Source organism: Neomonachus schauinslandi, chromosome 2 (assembly GCF_002201575.2).
Source record: "Neomonachus schauinslandi chromosome 2, ASM220157v2, whole genome shotgun sequence".
NCBI classification, from domain to species: Eukaryota; Metazoa; Chordata; class Mammalia; order Carnivora; family Phocidae; genus Neomonachus; species Neomonachus schauinslandi.
Genome location: NC_058404.1, coordinates 41,032,782 through 41,054,827, shown reverse-complemented (window position 1 = coordinate 41,054,827; position 22,046 = coordinate 41,032,782). Strand labels below are relative to the sequence as shown.

Below are 22,046 nucleotides of genomic sequence, written 5' to 3'. Positions count from 1 at the left end.
CCATGTTTTCCAATAGTCTATCAGTCTTGATAACAAAAACTGTAATAACAGGTATCATTTACTATGTGTCTATATGCCAGGTATTAATGATCATAACGATTTTCTAAGACTGACATTAGTATCCCATATTAGAGATAAGGAAACAAACTCAGAGAGTTTAAATAAATGCCCAAGGCCACAGATCTAGTAATCAAAGAAAGAGATAGTAAGGATATGACTGCAAAATCACTAAAGCCTTTGCTCTTTCTACCCACTACAGTGCCTTCATGTCTGTCCTCTTTCAAAAGAGTGGGGATTCTTTGGTAGAGATCACGATTTTGATTTTGATTTTTGATTTCTACATGGTTTAGCACATTGCCAAGTATACAGAATACAACAAATAATTATAGATTCAGTCCAATGAATAATACTGAACTATAGCTGCCAAATAACAGGTAATTCTCTTATACTGAAACCCCTGGTAAAGCTATTAATGAGGTAGGATGGTGGTGTCATCCACAGTGCTTTGGCATCTTATAGCGACTACTTTCTCAACTGCCATAGAAGTGTGGGGCACCCTAACAGCCACTGAGAAAACCTGTAATTGGCCAATCTTTTTTAAAATCTCTGTTCCGGGGTGCCTGAGTGGCTCAGTTGGTTAAGCGTCTGCCTTGGCCTCAGGTCATGATCTCAAGGTCCTGAGATTGAGACCCACATCTGGCTCCTTGCTCAGCAGGAAGCCTGTTTCTCTCTCTCCCTCTGCTCTTCCCCCCTGTTCTGCTCTCCCCTTGGCCCCAAATAAATAAAAAAATCTTAAAAAAAAAATCTCTGATCCTTCAAGGAGGGCAAATTTAACTCTGAGATTCTAATGTACATTAAGTATGAAGGAGGCAGAAAATAGATGGTTACATTCAATTAATAAAGAGGAATGAAGAGAACAAGAAAATTAATAAACTCTGATATACTGCTAAAAAACACAGCACCAAATTAAGAGCATTTGTCTTAGTTCACCTGTTCAATTTCCTCAATCACCTCTGGTTTAATTGCTTATTAGATATTGATTAGTGAATATTTTTATTAAAACTTCCAAATAACCACAACCAAAATATATTTATTTATTATTTTTTCCCAAAATATATTTTAAAGAAACGAGAAAATTAATAATTATTGAAAGTGTTTATTTGGTGATCAAATTAAAATAGTCTTTTTTTCTCCACTGCTATTTGATTATTGTGAGATATATAAAAACAACACTGGGCCCTTAGACATCTATACCTAATTTTTAATTTTGAGATTTTTAGATTTGTAAAGATAGTACATACATTCCCATCTGCCCATTACCCAGTTCCCCCTAATGTTAACAACTTACATAACCATAGTAAAAATTTCAAAATGAAGAAAGCAATAATGCAATACTATGAATTAAACTTAAGACTTTATTCAGACTTTACCAATTTTTTCATTAATTTTTTTTTCTGTTCCAGGATCCTATCCATGATCCCACAGTGCATGTAGTTGTTATGATTTCTTAGTTTTCTCCAGTCACCAACAGAACCTCACTCCTTCCTTGTCTTTCATGACCTTGACATTTTGAAGAGTATTAGAACTGGTAGTTATGTTATAGAATATCCCCAATTTAGGTTTGTTTGATTAGATTGAGGTTGTACATTTTTGGGAAGGATATCATACTGATGCACCCTCTCAGTGCATCAGATGAGGGTATATATGTTTTATGAGTAGTGGTATTAACCTTGATTACTTGGTTAAGGTGCTGTCTGACAAGTTTCTATTCTGTAATGTTACAATTTTCTTTTGCAAATGTTTTGGGCAAAATTTGTGACTATGAAAATAGCCTGTTTCTCCTTAAACTTCAGAACACTAATATGAGCATTCATCAGTGGATCCTGCCTATGACAGTTATTATTGTGCTGCTCTAATGGTGTTTTTTTATTTCCCTCATTTGTTCTACATTAGTAATTGGAATTCTTCTGTAAGTATGGACACATGGATATAATCTTATTCTTTTGCATAATAAAACACTATCATTATTAAATTTATTGCTCCATTTTTTTTCAGCTTTGGCCACTAGGAGTTCTATCAAGGAGGCTTCTGTCTCCTTTGAACATACCTCCCTCTTTTTCCTTTTTTGTTTTTCAAGCATTTCTTTTAGGTACCACAAGAAGATGCTTCTAAGCTCATCTTAAATTTTCCTTATCTCGACCCTGGAAGAAATGTCTCCAAGAAGTTCAGTTCTTCTTGCTGGACAACGGTATTTAGAAACCAAATCTAGGTACTAGATGTGTTCACTGTATATAGAAAATTGCCTCCTGCGTCCCTCTTTTAGTTAATTCCTTTCCCCTACCAATTCTTGAAAATTACTGATGTCCTCCATCCCTATAGATTTCCCTTTTTCAAAATGGCATAAAACTGGTTTCTTTTACTCAGCAAATTATATTTAAGATTCATCCATATTGTGCAAATCAATAGTTTGTTTCCTTTTATTGCTAAGTATTATTTCATTTTGTGGTATACCATATTTATTTTGCTTATCCATTTGTCTCCCTGCTCCCAACTTTACTGAAGAACAACTGATTTTTTAATACATTTTTAAAAGTTTTTATATTCCAGTTATATTCCAGTTAGTGAACATACAGTGTAATAGTTTGTACAACATAGTGATTAAACACTTCCATTCATCACCTGGTGCTCATCACAACAAGTGCATTCCTTTATCCCCATCACCTCTTTAACCCATCTGCCCACCCACCTCCCTTCTAGTAACCATCAGTTTGTTCTCTACACTTAAGAGACTGTTTCTTGGTTTGTTTCTTTTTTTGTCCCTTTATTAATTTGTTTTGTTTCTTAAATTCCACATATGAGTGAAATCATATGGTATTTGTCTTTCCCTGACTGACTTATTTTGCTTAGCATTAATGATGTCTAGTTCCCTCTGCTTTGCCTGCCTTTTCTTCAGGAGCAGCACAGTGCCTTCTGGTCTCTATGCCAGGCAAGCCTGCTGACCTTTAAAACTCCAGGCTCTAAGCCCCTCTGATGGCAAGAATACATAAAATCCAGCCCCTCTTGTCTTCCAAACCAATGGCTTTGGGGAAATGTTCTCCTTGTGTGTTCCCCTGTGTGCTCCTCTTTTATCCTTCTCTACAGCCACACTTCTCTCCCCTCTGTAGTACCTCGCATCTGTTTCTCCCCCAAATCACTTCTCTGCACTCCTTACCATATTCAATGTCTTCTCTTCCTTTAGTTGTGGAGTTTGTTCTGTCAGTCTTCATGTCAATTTCTGGGTTATTTAGGATTTGATAGTTACCTAGTTTGTGTTCATGGAACAACATTAGTCTAGGGTCCTCCTACTCTGCTGCCATCTTCCTCTCCCTCTGGAATAACTGATTTATGCAATGTAAGAGATTTAGTTATTTATTAATTTATTTAAAATTAATGGTCACTATGATGTTCAGGAAATACCTTCTGGATACTGCAAAAATCCTGAAAAATTACAATTTGTTATTATATGGATTACATTTCCTCTTCTATGTTGCTTTATTAGTTTTTTTAATTGACAATTTAATGTGAGATATTTAAAGTATACAGTATGAGGATTTAATATACATATATATCATGAAAAAAGTCACTTCATTGCGTTAACACACCCATCACTTTACATATTTACATATATGTATATACAAATATTTTTTGTGTGAAAACCTTTAAGTTCTACTCTCAGAAACTTTCAATTATTCAACACAGTGTTATTAACTGTAGTCACCATGTTATCCATTATTTCCTCAGATCTCATCCATCTTATAACTTATAACCATACTTTTAACTTATTACATACTTTTACCAGCTGTTCCCTACTTCCCCCACACCTCAATGCCTGAAAATGACTTTTATACTCTCCATTGCTATAAATTCAACTTAAAAAAAAATCATCCCATATATCACAATACCACAAGTGATACTGTGTAGTATTTATCTTTTGATGTCTAACTTAATTCAGTTAGCATAATGCTCTCCAGATTCATTCATGTTTGCTGCCTATGACAAGAGTCCATTCTTTTTTAGAGGCTGCATAATATTCCATCATGTATATATACCTCATCTTCTTTATCCATTCATCTGTAGACAGACACTTCGGTTTTTTCTATACTTTGGCTATTGTAAACCATTCTGCTATAAACATGAGAGTACAGGTTATTCCTTCAGATAATTATTTTGTTTCCTTTGTCTATATATTCAGAAGTGGGACTACTGGTAGTTCTACCTTTTTAAAAAAGATTTTATTTATTTGAGAGAGTGCACACACACAAGAGAGAGGTGGGGACAGAGGAAGAGGGAGAAACAGACTCCCCGCTGAGCAGGGAGCCTGACGTGGGGCTCAATCCCAGGACCCTGGATCATGACCTGAGCTGAAGGCAGATGCTTAACCAACTGAGCCACCCAGGTGCACCAGGTAGTTCTGTTTTTAATTTTTTGAGGAGCCTCAGTGCTATATGCCATAGTCACTGTACCAGTTAACATTTACACCAACAGGGTAAATGTCTCGTCCCATTTAGTAGGTTGCCTTTTTATTTTGTTAATGGTTTCCTTCATTGTGTAGAGCTTTTTAGTTTGATGTAGTCCCACTAATTTTTGTTCTTGTTCCTAAATTTAAAAATGTATTGTCAAGACCAATGTCTAGGAGCTTACTCTTTATGTTTTCTTCTAGGAGTTTTATGGTTTCAGGGCTTATATTAAAAGATTTAATCCAACTGGAGTTGATTTTTGTGTAAAGGAGAAGATAAGAGGTCCATTTTCATTCTTTTCCATGTGGATATTCAGTTTTCCTAAAACCACTTATTGAGGGGACAGTCTTTTCCCCATTATCTATTCTTGGCTGCCTTGTCAAAAATCAACTGAACAAATTTCCGTGAGTTTATTTCTGGGTTCTCTATTCTGTTCCACTGATCTGTGTGTCTGTTTTTTTTTTTTTTTTTATGTCAGTACCATACTGTGTTGATTATTATAGATTTGTAGTATAGTTTGAAGTCAGGACTTATGATGCCTCCAGGTTTGTTCTTTCTCAAGACTGCTTGCCAAGACACCACAAAAAAAAAAGAGATCTACAAGCCAATCTCTCTTATGAATATAGATGCAAAACTCCTCAAAAAATCTTAGCAAACCAAATCCAACAAAACATTAAAAATATTACACATCAGGGGTTGTGGCTCAGTTGTTTAAGTGTCTGATTCTTGGTTTGGCTCAGGTGTTACATGGGTCATGAGACTGAGCCTTGCATTGGTGGGGAGCGGTCCATGCTTAGGGGGAGTCTGCATGAAGATTCTCTCCCTCTGCCCCACACCCACGTGCATGCATACTCTCTCTCTCTCTCTCAAAGTAAAAAAAAAAAAAAATCATACACCATGATCAAGTGGGATTTATTCCCAGGATGCAAGGTGGTTCAGTATTTCCAAAACAACCAAACGGATATCACAGCAATACAGAAAGGATAAAAACCACATTTCAATGGATATAGAAAAAGCATCTGACAAAGTACTACATCCATTCATGATAAACATCCTCTGTGAAGTAGTTCTAGACAGAATATACTTCAACATAATAAAGGCTTTATATGAAAAACCCACATCCAATATCATACTCAATGGGGAAAAACGGAGAACCGTTCCACTCAGGTGAGGAACAAGACAAGGATGTCCACTCTTACCACTTTTATTCAACATAGTACCGTAAGCCTTAGCCATAGCAATTAGACAACATAACGAAATAAAATGCATCCAAATTGGTAAGGAAGAAGTAAAACTTTCAGTATTTGCATATGACCAGAAACAAAAATAGAAAATCCTAAAGACTCCACCTAAAAATCACTAGAACTTCTAAATGAATTCAGTAACATTGCAGGATACAAAATCAATGTATAGAAATATGTTGAATTCCTATACTATAATAATGAAGAAGCAAAAAGAAAAATCAAGAAAAAATCCCATTAACAACTGCGTCAAAAACAGTAAGATATCTAGGAATAAATAAAACTAAAGAGATGAAAGAACTGTACTCTGAAAACTACAAAATAATGATGAAAGAGATTTAAGACAATGTCAAGATACGGAAAGACATTCCATGCTCATGGATTGAAAGAACAAATACTGAAAATGTCTAAACTACCCACAGCAATCTACAGATTTGATGTAATCCCTATCAAAATACAACAGCATTTTTCACAGAACTAGAATCCTAAAATTTGTATAGAACCACGAAAGACCTCGAATAGCCAAAGCAATCTTGAAAAATACAAAAGTGGAGGTATCACAATTCTAGATGTTAAGTTATATTACAAATCTGTAATAGTCAAAACATTAGGGTACTGGCATAATACAGACACATAGATCAACAGAACAGTATAGAAGACCCAGAAATGAACCCATAACTACATGGTCAATTAATCTTCAACAAGGGAGGAAGGAATATACAATGGGAAAAAGACAGTCTTTTCAAAAAGTTTTTTTTATTATTATTTTTTTATTGTTATGTTAATCCCCATAAATTACATCATTAGTTTTAGATGTAGTGTTCCATGATTCATTGTTTGTGCATAACACCCAGTGCTCCATGCAGAACGTGCCCTCCTCAATACCCATCACCAGGCTAACCCATCCTCCTACCCCCCTCCCCTCTAGAACCCTTAGTTTGTTTTTCAGAGTCCATCATCTCTCATGGTTCGTCTACCCCTCCGATTTCCCCCCCTTCATTCTTCCCCTCCTATCTTCTTCTTCTTCTTTTTTTTCTTTCTTAACATATATTGCATTATTTGTTTCAGAGGTACAGATCTGAGATTCAACAGTCTTGCACAATTCACAGGGCTTACTAGAGCACATACCCTCCCCAGAGTCTATCACCCAGTCACCCCATCCCTCCCACCCCACTGCCCACTCCAGCAAACCTCAGTTTGTTTACTGAGATTAAGAATTCCTCATATCAGTGAGGTCATATGATACATGTCTTTCTCTGTTTGACTTATTTCACTCAGCATAATACCCTCCAGTTCCATCCACGTTGTTGCAAATGGCAAGATCTCATTCCTTTTGATGGTTGCATAATATTCCATTGTATATATATATACCACATCTTCTTTATCCATTCATCTGTCGATGGACACCTTGGCTCTTTCCACAGTTTGGCTTTGTGGACATTGCTGCTATAAACATCGGGGTGCACGTACCCTTTCAGATCCCTACTTTTGTATCTTTGGGGTAAATACCCAGTAGTGCAATTGCTGGATCGTATGGTAGCTCTATTTTCAACTTTTTGAGGAACCTCCATACTGTTTTCCAGAGTGGCTGCACCAGCTTGCATTCCCACCAACAGTGTAGGAGGGTTCCCCTTTCTCCACATCCCTGCCAACATCTGTCGTTTCCTGAATTGTTATTTTTAGCCATTCTGACTGGTGTGAGGGGGTATCTCATTGAGGTTTTGATTTGGATTTCCCTGGTGCCGAGCGATATTGAGCACTTTTTCATGTGTCTGTTGGCCATTTGGATGTCTTCTTTGGAAAAATGTCTGTTCATGTCTTCTGCCCATTGCTTGATTGGATTCTTTGTTCTTTGGGTGTTGAGTTTGATAAGTTCTTTATAGATTTTGGATACTAGCCCTTTATCTGATATGTCATTTGCAAATATCTTCTCCCATTCTGTCGGTTGTCTTTTGGTTTTGTTGACTGTTTCCTTTGCTGTGCAAAAGCTTTTTATCTTGATGAAGTCCCAATAGTTCATTTTTGCCCTTGCTTCCCTTGCCTTTGGCGGTGTTTCTAGGAAGAAGTTGCTGCGGCTGAGGTCAAAGGGGTTGCTGCCTGTGTTCTCCTTTAGGATTTTGATGGACTCCTGTCTCACACTGAGGTCTTCCAACCATTTGGAGTCTACTTTTGTGTGCGGTGTAAGGAAATGGTCCAGTTTCATTCTTCTGCATGTGGCTATCCAATTTTCCCAACACCATTTGTTGAAGAGACTGTCTTTTTTCCATTGGACATTCTTTCCTGCTTTGTCAAAGATGAATTGACATAAAGTTGAGGGTCCATTTCTGGGCTCTCTATTCTGTTCCATTGATCTATATGTCTGTTTTTGTGCCAGTACCATACTGTCTTGATGATGACAGCTTTGTAATAGAGCTGGAACTCCGGAATTGTGATGCTGCCAGCTTTGCTTTTCTTTTCCAACATTCCTCTGGCTATTCGGGGTCTTTTCTGGTTCCATACAAATTTTACATTATTTGTTCCATTTCTTTGAAAAAAGTGGATGGTATTTTGATGGGGATTGCATTGAATGTGTAGATTGCTCTAGGTAGCATTGACATCTTCACAATATTGGTTCTTCCAATCCATGAGCATGGAACGTTTTTCCATTTCTTTGTGTCTTCCTCAATTTCTTTCATGAGTATTTTATAGTTTTCTGAGTACAGATCCTTTGCCTCTTTGGTTAGATTTATGCCTAGGTATCTTATGGTTTGGGGTGCAATGGTAAATGGGATTGACTCCTTAATTTCTCTTTCTTCTGTCTTGTTGTTGGTGTATAGGAATGCCACTGACTTCTGTGCATTGATTTTCTATCCTGCCACTTGACTGAATTCCTGTATGAGTTCTAGCAGTTTTGGGGTGGAGTCTTTGGGGCTTTCCACATAAAGTATCATATCATCTGCAAAGAGTGAGAGTTTGACTTCTTTGCCGATTTGGATGCCTTTGATTTCTTCTTCTTGTCTGATTGCTGTGGCTAGGACTTCTAATACTATGTTGAATAGCAGTGGTGATAGTGGACATCCATGCAGTGTTCCTGACCTTAGGGGGAAAGGTCTCAGTTTTTCCCCATTGAGAATGATATTCCCTGTAGGTTTTTCATAGATGGTTTTTATGATATTGAGGTATATACCCTCTATCCCTATACTCTGAAGAGTTTTGATCAAGAAAGGATGCTGTACTTTGTCAAATGCTTTTTCTGCATCTATTGAGAGGATCATATGGTTCTTGTTCTTTCTTTTGTTAATGTATTGTATCACTTTGATTTGTGGATGTTGAACCAACCTTGCAGCCCAGGGATAAATCCCACTTGGTCGTGGTGAATAATCCTTTTAATGTACTGTTGGATCCTATTGGCTAGTATTTTGGTGAGAATTTTTGCAAAAGTTTTTATTTAAATTCCAGTTAGTTCACATAAAGTGTAATATTAGTTTGAAGTATACAATACAGTGATTCAGCACTTCCATACATTGCCTAGTATTCATCATAAGTGCACTCCTTAATCCCATCACTTATTTAACCCATCTCCCAATCCACAGTTAAGAGTCTGCTTCTTGGTTTTCCTCCCTCTGTCTTTTCTTCCCCTTTGGTTGATTTGTTTTATTTCTTCAATTCCACATATGAGTGAAATCATATGGTATTTGTCTTTTTCTGACTGACTTATTTCGCTTAGCATAATAATCTCTAGCTCCATCCACATCATTGCAAATGGCAAGATTTCATTCTTTATTATGGTTGAGTAATATTCCACCACACACACACGTGCGTGCACACACACACACACATATATTTATATACCACATCTTTTTTATCCAATCATCAGTCATGGACACTTGGGCTGTTTCCATAATTTGGCTATTGCAGATAATCCTGCATTATGTGTGCATGTAACCTTTTCAATTAGTATTTTTGTATCTTTTGGGTAAATACGAAGTACTGAGATTGCTGGGTGATAGAGTAGTTCTATTTTTAACTTTTTGAGGAACACTGATACTGTTTTCTGGAGTGGCTGCACCAGTTTGCATTCCCACCGACAGTGCAAGAGGGTTCCCCTTTCTCCACATCCTCACCAAGAGCTGTTGTTTCCTGTGTTGTTAATTTTAGCTATTCTGACAAGTGTGAGGTAATCATTACATTGTGGTTTTGAGTTGCATTTACCTGATGATGAATGAGGTTAAGCATCTTTTCATATCTGCTGGCTATCTGTATGTCTTCTTTGGAAAAATGTCTACTTATGTCTTCCGCCCATTTTTAAACTGGATTATTTGTTTCTTGGGTTTTGAGTTTTGTAAGTTCTTTATATATTTTAGATACTAACCCTTTATCAGTTAAGCCATTTACAAATATCTTCTCCTATTCCATAGGTTACCTTTTAGTTTTGTTGACTGAAGACAGTCTTCAACAGATGATGTTGGGAAAACTGGACACCTACATGCAGAAGAATGAAACTGGACCACTTTCTTATACCATACAAAAAAAAAACCTCAAAATAGATTAAAGACTGAAATGTGAGACTTGAAATCATAAAAATCCTTGAAGAGGGTACAAGCAGTAACTTCTCTGACATCGGCCATAGCAACATTTTTCTAGATACGTCTCAGAGGCAAGGGAAACAAAAGCAAAAATAAACTATTCGAACTACATCAAAATAAAAATGTTCACACAGCAAAGGAAACCATCAATAAAACTAAGAGGAACCCTATGGAATGGGAGAAGATACTTGCAAATGACATATCTGATGACGGCTTAGTATCCAAAATATGTAAAGAACTTATAAAACTCAACACCCAATAAAAGAATAACCCAACTGAAAAATGGGCAGAAGACACGAATAGACATTTTTCCAAAGAAGACAAACTGATGGCCAACAGACACATGAAAAGATGCTCAAATCATTCATCATTAGGGAAATACAAATCAAAACTACAATGAGATATCACCTCATACTAGTCAGAATAGCTGAAATCAACAACACAGGAAACAACAGGTGTTGGCGAGGATGTAAAGATGTGGAGAAAGGGGAACCCTCTTGCACGGCTGGTGGAAATGCAAACTGGTGCAGCCATTGTAGAAAAGAGTATGGAGGTTCCTCAAAAAGTTAAAAATAGAACTATCCTGTGATCCAACAATTGCACTACTGGTATTTATCTGAAGGATACCAAAATGCTAATTCAAAGAGATACATGAACACCAACATTTATACCAGAATTATTTACAGTAGCCACATTATAGAAGTAGCCCAACTGTCCACTGACTGATGAATGGATAAAGAAGAGGTGGTATATATATACAATGGAATATTGCTCAGCCATAAAAATGAATGAGATCGGGCGCCTGGGTGGCTCAGTTGGTTAAGCGACTGCCTTCGGCTCAGGTCATGATCCTGGAGTCCCGGGATCGAGTCCCACATCGGGCTCCCTGCTCTGCAGGGAGCCTGCTTCTCCCTCTGACCCTCCCCCCTCTCATGTGCTCTCTCTCTCTCATTCTCTCTGTCTCAAATAAATAAATAAAAATATTTAAAAAAAAAAAATGAATGAGATCTTGCCATTTGCAATGATGTGGATGGAGCTAGACAGAATTATGCTAAGTGAAGTAAGTCAGAGAAAGACAAATACCATATGATTTCACTCATGTGGAATTTAAGAAACAAAACAGATGAACATATGAGAAGAGAAAAAAAAAAACAAGAGAGGGAAGCAAATCATAAGACACCCTTAACAACAGAGAAAAAACTGAAGGTTGATGGAGGGAGGTGGGTGTGGGATGGGTTAAATGGGTGATGGGTATTTAAGGAGGGCACTTGCTATGATGAGCATTGGGTGTTATCTGTAAGTAATGAGTCATTAACTTCTACTCCAGAAACCAAATCAATCAACCAATCATACAGAAGGCAAAGAAAAGTATACTTAACATGATGAAAAAAAATAAAAAATAAAATTAAAAAAAGGGAAAAAAATTGATTTGGCTATTTGATGTCTTTTGTGATTCCACACAAATTTTAGGATTTTTTGTTCTACTTCTGTGAAAAATGGTATTGCAATTTTGATAGGGATTGCATTGAATCTGTAGACTGCTTTAGCTGGTATGGACACTTTAACAATATTATCCCAATCCATAAACACAAAATACTTTTCCCATTTTTTTGTGCCCTCTTCAATTTCTTTCATCAGTGTCTTATAGTTTTCAGTGTACAGCCTTCCACTTCATTAAATTTATTCCTAAGTATTTTACTGATTTGGATGCTACTGTACATGGGATTTACTTAAAATCTGTTTCTGATAGTTCACGGTTTATATATAGAAACATAGCTGATTTTTGTATATTGATTTATATTCTGCAACTTTACTGAGTTCATTTATTAATTCTAATAGTGTTTCTGTTGAACTCTATAGGGTTTTCTAGATATAATACCATGTTATCTGCAAACAGAGGTAATTTTACTTCCTTCTTTTTGATTTGTATTTCTTATTCTTACCTAACTCCTCTGGCTAGGATTTCCAGTACTATGTTGAATAAAATGTTGAGAGTAGGTATCCTTGGCCAATGTTCCTGCTTTTAGCATTCCAGTGTTGAGTATGATATAAGCTATGGGCTTGTCACATACAGCCCTTACTACGTTGAGATACATCCTCTTCCTACCTCGTTTGTTGAGAGTTATCATAAAAGGATGTTAAATATTGTCAAATGCTTTTTCTGAGTCTACTGAGACAATCATATAGTTTTTATACTTAATCTTGATCATGTGGTACATCACATTTATTGATTTGCAGATGTCAAAACATCCCTGCATCTCTGGAATAAACCCCATCTGATCATGGAGTATGATCTTTTCAGTATGTTGTTGCATTCAGTTTGCCAGTATTTTATTGAGGATCTTTTGCATCTATGTTCATCAGCGATTTGGCCTTTTTTGCTATATCCCTGTCTGGCTTTGGTATCAGGGTAATGTAATTTGAAAGTGTTCCCTCCTCTTTATTTTTTTTGGAATAGTTTGATAAGGATTGGCATTAATTCTTCTTTGAAGTTTGGTAGAATTCACCAGTGAAAACATCAGGTCTTGGATTTTTACTTTTTGGGAGGTATCTGATTGCTGATTCAATCTCCTTACTAGTAATTTGTCTGCTCAGTTATTCTATTTTTTCATGATTTAGTGTTGGTAGGATAGTGATTTCTAGGAATTTATCCTTTTTTTGTTTTATGTTGTCTAATTTGTTGGCATATAGTAGTCTTTTATGAATGACTGTATTTTCTGTGATATCAGTTGTAATGTGCTTCATTTCCAATTTTGCTTTCCTTTTTCTTTTCTTTTTAAAAGATTTTATTTACTTATTTGACAGAGAGAGACACAGCGAGAGAGGGAACACAAGCAGGGGGAGTGGGAGAGGGAGAAGCAGGCTTCCCTAGAGCAGGGAGCCCAATGCGGGGCTTGATCCCGGGACCCTGGGATCATGACCTGAGCTGAAGGCAGACGCTTAATGACTGAGACACCCAGGTGCCCCAAGTCCTCTTTTTTTCTTAAGTCTGTCTATTTTGTTTATCTTTTCAAAAATGGAACTCTTTGTTTCATTGATCTTTTCTACTGTCTTTTTTAGACTATTTATTTCCACTCTGACCTTTATTATTTCCTTTTTTCCTCTAATTTGGGGTTTGGTTTGTACTTCTTTTTCTAATACCTTGAAGTTTAAAATTAGGTTGTTTATTTACTTAATGTAGGCATTTATTGCTATAAACTTCCCTCTGAGAATTGCTTTTCATGTATCCCTTAAGTTTTGATATGTTGTAGTTCCATTTTCATTTGTCTCAAGATATTTTTTTAATTTCTCTTTTGAAAGCTATCTGGGTAACTTCTAGTTTCTAGGTTTTATTTTTATAATGAAAAATTATTTGTGTTTGTAAACAACATCATGATAATAAAATAAAAATAGTTTTACAGATCTTTGATAGTTTGGAACAATCCAGAAGGAAGATTCCTATTATTCAAATAGATTATTCTGTTACTATTAAGATTTAATACTGGTAAAATATAAATTTGGATTCATTTGAAAAACAAAAAGTAATCCCCTGTATTAAAAAAAAGAATTGCAGTTTCACAAGTCAAATATTCCTTGTTGAATATCACTTCATTCTCTGTGTAGTGTCCTACATAATTTTTTGTTTGTGCAACTGATGATACAAAGTAAATTCTGATGTGAGCAAGCCAAAATATATCTACCTGAAAAAATGATATCTCCTTTCTAGTTTTACCTATTTACAAAGTGCTTATAAAAATTAGACTTAGTTTTCTCACCACACCATTCTATATTATTACATTTGGTAGTCATCAGAAATATAAATTTTGATATTTTGATTATATTAAATAGATTTTTAATGTGAATAAGCCACATTTCTAAAAGAGAGCACATGACACACATGGTTATTTCTAAGGCAATTTTGATTGCTTTAAATTATTAAGCACAAGACAAAAATAACAGTAAATGTTAGTTTTTCTTTATCCATGCAGTGGTATTTTAAGATGATCATACTCAAAGTACTATTTTCTCATTTTGAAGGAGAAAAATAGGATACAGATTAAATAAGAGTTAATGGACTGTTAACTGCCTGACTTCAAAATTTATTCATAAATCTGTCCTTAATATTTGGGCATTATCAATTTTGGGGGGTTTGAGTTGTGAGCAGAAAAAAACCAGAATGATTATCCTGGGAATTATGTTAATTATTTTAGAAATAAAGAACTATAAGAAATACTACTTTATACGTTCTTTACAAGCTTTTTTTTAAGCAGATTAATCTTTTGGAGGGAGTAAACTAAAAATCTGAGTATGAAGTTGATGAAGTGTAATTCTGCTTTATAAATTTTAATGTATAATATTTATTATAAAGCATTATCAATTGGAAAGGTGGAACTTTCTACAATTTTTTTTTTTGGAATGGTTTTTTACAAACACACAATTTATAAAACTTGGACTGTGTATCAGTGTAGTTAGCCTCCGCATTCTAATTTTGTACTTTGGATGGTTACAGTTTTGTGAAAATTCTGATTCATATGAAAAAGTGGCATAAACGATAAAAGTTTTTAAGTTGCCTACTTCAAAAAAAGAGTACTTTTTAATAGAAAAGTGAGATAGCAGTAGAACATTATTCTGAGATATATAAAAGAAATTGATATGATTAATGTATAAATGTATAAAAATTTAGTACATGTAAGGCATTTTGTATTTTTTTTTAAAGATTTTATTTATTTATTCATGAGAGACAGAGACAGAGAGAGAGAGAGAGGCAGAGGGAGAAGCAGGCTCCCCGCTGAGCAGGGAGCCCGATGTGGGACTCGATCCTAGGACCCTGGGATCATGACCTGAGCCGAAGGCAGACGCTTAACCATCTGAGCCACCCAGGCGCCCCGGGCATTTTGTATTTTAAGCTGAAAAGTTTGAAACACTATTTAAAATGAATGTAGAATCAAATTCTTTTAAAGTCCTGAAGCACTATGAAAAAGCCTTCAACTTCAGTCAACATAAACACATTTGAAAAGCACTGTACTCAAGAGTTGGTTAGCATCCAAGTCCTGTCCCACTTAATGCAAGTAATTCATTTCTGGAAATCAATGTTTGGTCAAAATATGCAAAATGGGGATCTATTTCCTAGTCCTTGCAAGAGAAAAAAGTAATAATAATGTATTATACGTCAATCTCAAATAATTTCCTAAGAAGTGTCTAAAGGACAGTAAAAATGCCTACATATACACACACACACACACACACACACACACACACGGTAATCACTCACATAAAATATAAGGTGCTTAAAATATTGCTTCCAGGGGCACCTGGGTGGCCCAGTGGTTAAGCGTCTGTGTTCGGCTCAGGTCATGATCCCAGGGTCCTGGGATCAAGCCCCACATCGGGCTCCCTGCTCAGCGGGAAGCCTGCTGCTTCTCCCTTTCTCGCTCCCCCTGCTTGTGTTCCCTCTCTCGCTGTGTCTCTTTCTGTCAAATAAATAAATAAAATCTTAAAAATAAAATAAAATATTGTGTCCATATCACCAAATAACTGTGTTTTTAGATTTTATTTATTTAAATATTTATTTGAGAGAGAGAGAGCATGTGCATGACTGGTAGGAGGGCAAGGGGGGTGGAGAATCTCAAGTAGACTCCTCACCCAGTGTGGAGCCAGACTCGGGGCTCAATCCCACAACACTGAGATCATGACCCAAGTGGAAACCAACAGTCGGACACTTAACTGACTGAGCCACCCAGGCACCCCAATAACTGTCTTTAAACAAACAAATCCAGCAACATCCTAGTCCAAGAAAATTCTTTACTAACAGCTGGGCACAGTTTTCAAAATAACTACATGACTGACCTTCAATTGTAATGTTATTTGAGACTTTCCACATGTATTGTTTAAAATGCTGTACTGAGGGGCACCTGGGTGGTTCAGTCAGTTAAGTGTCTGCCTTTGGCTCGGGTCATGATCCTGGGGGCCTGGGATTGAGCCCTGTATCAGGCTCTCTGCTCAGGGGGGAGCCTGCTTCTCTCTCCCTGTATGCCTGCCACTCTGCATACTCGTGCTCTTTCTCTGTCAAATAAATAAAGTCTTAAAAAAAATAATAAAATGTGGTACTGAGTTTTAGGGCTACAATTATGATTTTTCTCTATATAAACATCAACAAAAAGAAGCTTATAGAGTTACAATGTTTAATATGGTAGCACTGGCCACTATAGCTATTGAGAAATTGAAATGTGGATAATCCAAATTGAGATGTGCAATAAGTGAAAAAATACACAACAGACTTCAAAAGACTCAGTACAAAAAAGGGAAGGACATGTTTCAGTAAGTTTTTTTTTTTTCTGTTTACATATTGAAATAAAATTCTGTATACACTGGATTAAATTAAAAATACATTATGAAATTAATTTCATTGATTTCTTATTACTTTTAGGATATGATACTAAAAATTTTAAAATTACGTATGTGGCTCGCATTAGATTTCTTTTAGGCAGGTCTGTTGTTAAAGCAGCTTAGATATTCTATGATATTTGAGTATTAAAAACAACAATGGGACAACAATAATTAAAAAATGTTCAAAACAGTACAGCTCAGTAAAAGCCTGAAAGTAAGTGAAGGCTGAAAATATTCAATCCTGCAAAACAAGTATTCTTGATATTTTGAAAATTAATGAAATGATTTTGTCAAGCTCTGAAAGTAAAAACCTACTTTAGTCTGAGATGCAGATTGGCTCCATCTGGTGGAGGCTATTTTGGGGGCTTAAATATACATGGGTCTGTGCTGGCTGGGACTTCTAGGACGGAAGCGATATCAGATAATAATGTGAGGATCTTCTCCTTCCCTAACCACCACCCCTCCACCCCTGCAGTATACCCTCTTTCTCTATTATTCTACCCTTCTTCTCATATCTCCCTAGTCCCCAGAAGAACCTGTGTCAGGCTTCATTTGAGACATGGAATTGGCAGAAAATAGGAGCCAATCACTTTATACCTGGATTCCTGACTGCATCATTGTAGGTCACTGTTTTTACAGTTTATCATAAATGTCAGTGCTTCCCCATAAGGGAGATTATTTCCACTGTATATAGGAGAAGATATAAATTAATATTCTGATAAAAATAATTCTATAAATAAAGTTAGCTCATTTCTACAGAAAAAAGCCCACCTAAATAGGACTTTCCTGTGTGTACTGAACCACTGAAAAATTTTCAGGATGATCATACTTTGTTAAAGTAAAATGGAGACACAACAGGGGTTCTCATTCTTGATTGTGAAAAGAATGATTCATACCTGAATATTTTTATTTTAGATTTTATTTTATTTATTTATTCATGAGAGACAGAGAGAGAGAGAGAGAGAGAGAGAGGCAGAGGGAGAAGCAGGCTCCCCGCTGAGCAGGGAGCCCAATGCGGGACTCAATCCCAGGACCCTGGGATCATGACCTGAGCCAAAGGCCGTCGCTTAACCATCTGAGCCACCCAGGCGCCCCATACCTGATTATTTTTAAAAAGACTCATAAGTATACTATTTTCTACTGAGATTCCAGACATCTCAAAACCTTACAACCTACAAAACCACCCCCACCCCCATTCTTCACATGAATCTGTTCTCTCAGTAATCAAGTGTATAAACTCATCGGTGGTCTAAGTCCACTACTTAGCAGTGCAGTTCATTTCAAGAATGACAAAAGCTCTTGTGCTGATAGCGGATAACCTTTCTAATTTCTATGTTCTTTCTAAAGGTCAACTGTAAATCATGAATTTCCTATATTCTGCCTTACTCATGACAGATGATTTACTATGAAACAAAAATTAGATAAGAAATCAAACGAATTCACTGGAGTCTTGTATTTCAGTGTAATTTCACAAAGAATGGAAAACAACTGCTTCCTAAAATTTGTAAAAGCTGAGTATCATTATATTGACCCAGACACTGAGCAGATTTTGAAATACCTCATTTTGGTAAGTTTCATCAAGTGGAGTTTCAGTTTTAACAAAGTAGTTAAGCCGGAACCAAACTTGAAAACTACATTATCTTGAAAGGCCTCAGTTATGTGGCATTCAAATACTGAAATAAAATATAAATTGGTGGGGCTTGTTTGTGTGTGTGTGTATGAGTGTGTGTGTGTGTGTGTGTGTGTGTGTGTGTTGGGGGCAGAGAGAAGTAACAGTTGAAAGAAAAGAAAAACATTTTCTAGAGCAAAACTGGAATATTACTCAACTGCACTCAATGTGAAATCATCACTAAGAATGTGATATTGGAGTCGGACAATAAATATAAGCTCCCCAGGCAGAAAAAGTGAAGCACTTCCAGTATTCCCTTTTATACGTGCATTTCCTTTTTTTTCAAGTTGTAGTAAAATACACTAAACATAAAATTTATCATTTTAAAAATGCTACAGTTCTGTGATATTAAGTATATTCACACTGCTGTGAAACCAAAACAACCATACATCTCCAGAATTGTTCATCATCCCAAACTAAAATGCTACACTGGCTAAGTAACAGCTTCTCATTCCTTCCTCTCCCAGCCACTGGCAACTACCATTCCATTTTCTGTCTCCATGAATTTCACTACTATAGGTACACCTCATGTAAGTGAAATCATAGTTTTTGTCTTTTTATAACTGGCTTCTTTCACTTAGTATAGTGTCCTAAAGGTTCATCCATGTTGTACCATGTTTCAGAATTTTCTTCCTTTTAAAGGCTAGTATTCCATTGTGTATACGTATGTATGTATGTATATGTGTATGTGCTTATCCATTTTCTTTAAGCATTCATCTGTCAATGGACTTCTGGGCTCTTTCCATTTATTGGCTATTGTGGATATTCCTGCTATAAACATTGGGGTGCATGTGCCCCTTCAAATCACTACGTTGTATCCTTTGGATAAATACCTAGAAGTGCAATTGCTGGGTCATAGGGTAGTTCTATTTTCCCCAAAGTAATTGAAAGCAAAGACTCAAGATATTTTTACACCCATGTTCTTAGCAGCATTATTCAGAGTAGCCAATAAATGGAAAGAGCCCAGAAGTCCATTGACAGATGAATGGATAAAGAAGTGGTATGTATAAACAATGGAATATTACTCAGCCACCAAAAAGAATGAAATCATGCCATTTGCAACAATGTGGATGAAACTAGAGGGTATTATGCTAAGCGAAGTCAGTCAGTTAGAGAAAGACAAATACCACAGGACTTCACTCATATGTGGAATTTAAGAAACAAAACAGGTAAACATAGAGGAAGGGAAAGAAAAATAAAATGACAATAGAGAGGGAGGGAAACCATAAGAGACCCTTAACTCTAGGAAACAAACTGAAGATTACTGGAGGGGAGGTGGGGGAGGGAAGGGGTAACTGGGTGATGGACATTAAGGAGGGCACTTGATGTAATGAGTACTGGCTGTTATATGCAACTGATGAATCACTAAATTCTATCCCTGACAGTAATATTACAGTATATATTAACTAAATTAAACTTAAACAAGGAATTTGGGGATATACTCAGAAATACAATTGCTGGAACATACGGTAAATTTTTTTTTTTTTTTGGTAATTCTTTTTTAAACTTTTTGAGGAATTGCTTGCCATAGATGGCTATGCCATTTTACATTTTCCCAGATGGTACACAGAGTTCCTTTACTCCACATGTTTGCTAACACTTATTTTCTTTTGAGTTGGTAGTAGCCATCCTAACAGGTATAAGGTGGTATCTCATAGTGATTTTGATTTGTATTTCCTTAATCATCAGTGATGTTGAACATATTTTCAAATGCTTATGGACCATTTATATGTCTTCTTTGGAAACTTATCTATTCAAGTAAATGTTTTGTTTTTGTTGTTAATTGTTGAAGTGTCATCCTTTATATGTTCTAGATGTTAATCCTACATCAAATATATGATTTGCAGATAATCTGTCCCACTCCATGGGTTACCTTTTCACTCTGTCGATAATGTTCTTTGATGTGCAAAATTTGTTAATTTTGATGAAACCCAACTATCTTTCTTTTGTTTCCTGTATTTTAGGTGTTATATCCAAAAAATCATTGCCAAATCCAATGTCTGAAATTTTTCCCCTCATGTTTCTTCTAAAAGTTTTATATTTTAGCTCTAACATTTAGGTCTTTGATCCATTTTAAGGTACTTACCATATATGGTGTAAGATAAGGGTTCAACTTTTTTTTTTCTCACGTGTAAGTCCACTTTTCCAAATACCAATTGTTGACGAGTGTCCGTTCCTCATTTGAATGGTCATAGCAACTTGTTGAAAATCATTTGACCACAATATGGAATGGTTTATTTCTGGCTCTCCATTCTATTCCATTGGTCTTTATATCTTTCCTTCTGTCAGTACTGACTCCACTGTTTTGATTACTATGGCTTTGTAGTTAAGTTTTGAAATCATTAAGGGTGAGGCCTCCAACTTTGTTCTTTTTTTTTTTTTTAAAGATTTATTTATTTATTTGAGAGAGAGAGAGAGAGCCAGCGAGAGCCCAAGCAGGAGGGAGGGTCAGAGGGAGAGGAAGAAGCAGACTCCCTGCTGTGCAGAGAGCCTGATGCAAGGCTCGATCCTAGGACCCCGAGATCATGACCTGAGCCAAAGGCAGCCATTTAATTGACTGAACCATCCAGGCACCCCTAAACTTTTTTTTTTTTTAATATTATTTATCTCAACTTTGTTCTTTTTCAAGATTGTTTTGGCTAGGGGCGCCTGGGTGGCTCAGTTGGTTAAGCGTCTGCCTTCAGCTCAGGTCATGATCCCAGGATCCTGGGATGGAGCCCTGCGTTGGGCTCCTTGCTCAGTGGGGAGTCTGCTTCTCCCTCTCCCTCTGCCTGCAGCTCCCCCTCTCACTATCTCCATGTGTCAAATAAATAAATAAAATCTTTTAAGATTTAAAAAAAAAAGATTGTTTTGGCTATCTGGGGTTCCTTCAGATTCCCTATAAATTTTAGAATAGGTTTCTATTTTGCAAAACAACAAAAAAGTCACTTAGTAATGCTCTGTGAACCACACTGAATCTGTAGGTTGCTATAGGCAGAACTGATGCCTTAACAGTAATTTAAGTCTTGCAACCCATGAAAGCAAGATGTTCTTCCATTTATTTGTCTTTGTTAATTTCCATCACCATTTTCAGTGCTGAAACATTTTCACTATTCAAGCTGCTTTAGAAAACTATATAGTAGTTAGTTTCTCAAAAATTAAACAGAGTTTTCTTGGTGTGTCAGGGGCGGGGGTGTACACTGTACAAGTCTTTCACCTTCTTGGTTAAGTTCAGCCCTAAGTATTTTATTCTTGTTGATGCTACTGTAAAATAAGTTGTTTTCTTAATTTCCTTTTTATATTGTTTTTAGTGTATAGAAAAGCAACTGATATTTGTGTATTTTGCAACTTTACTGATTTTCTTTATTATAAGTGTTTTAAAAAAATTTATTGGGCGCCTGGGTGGCTCAGTTGGTTAAGCGACTGCCTTCAGCTCAGGTCATGATCCTGGAGTCCCTGGATCGAGTCCCGCATCAGGCTCCCTGCTCAGCAGGGAGTGGGCTTCTCCCTCTGACCCTCCCGACCCTCCCCCCTCTCATGCTCTCTCTCTGTCTCTCTCCCTCAAATAAATAAATAAAATCTTTAAAAAATAAAAAAAATAAAAAAATAAAAAGATTTATTTATTTGAGAGAGAGCAAGCATGCATGGGGGGAAGGGGCAGAGGGAGAGGGAGAACTTCAAGCAGACTCCATGCTAAGTGCGGAGCCCCACATGGGGCTTGATCCCATGA

At 36.3% G+C, this 22,046-nt stretch overlaps 1 protein-coding gene across 1 annotated transcript in view; it reads right to left on the bottom strand.

Annotated features, from left to right (window-relative positions):
• Positions 1–22,046, bottom strand: part of PSD3 (pleckstrin and Sec7 domain containing 3) — a 440,689-nt gene that overhangs the window by 152,155 nt on the left and 266,488 nt on the right. The gene's annotated exons all lie outside the window — the stretch shown is intronic.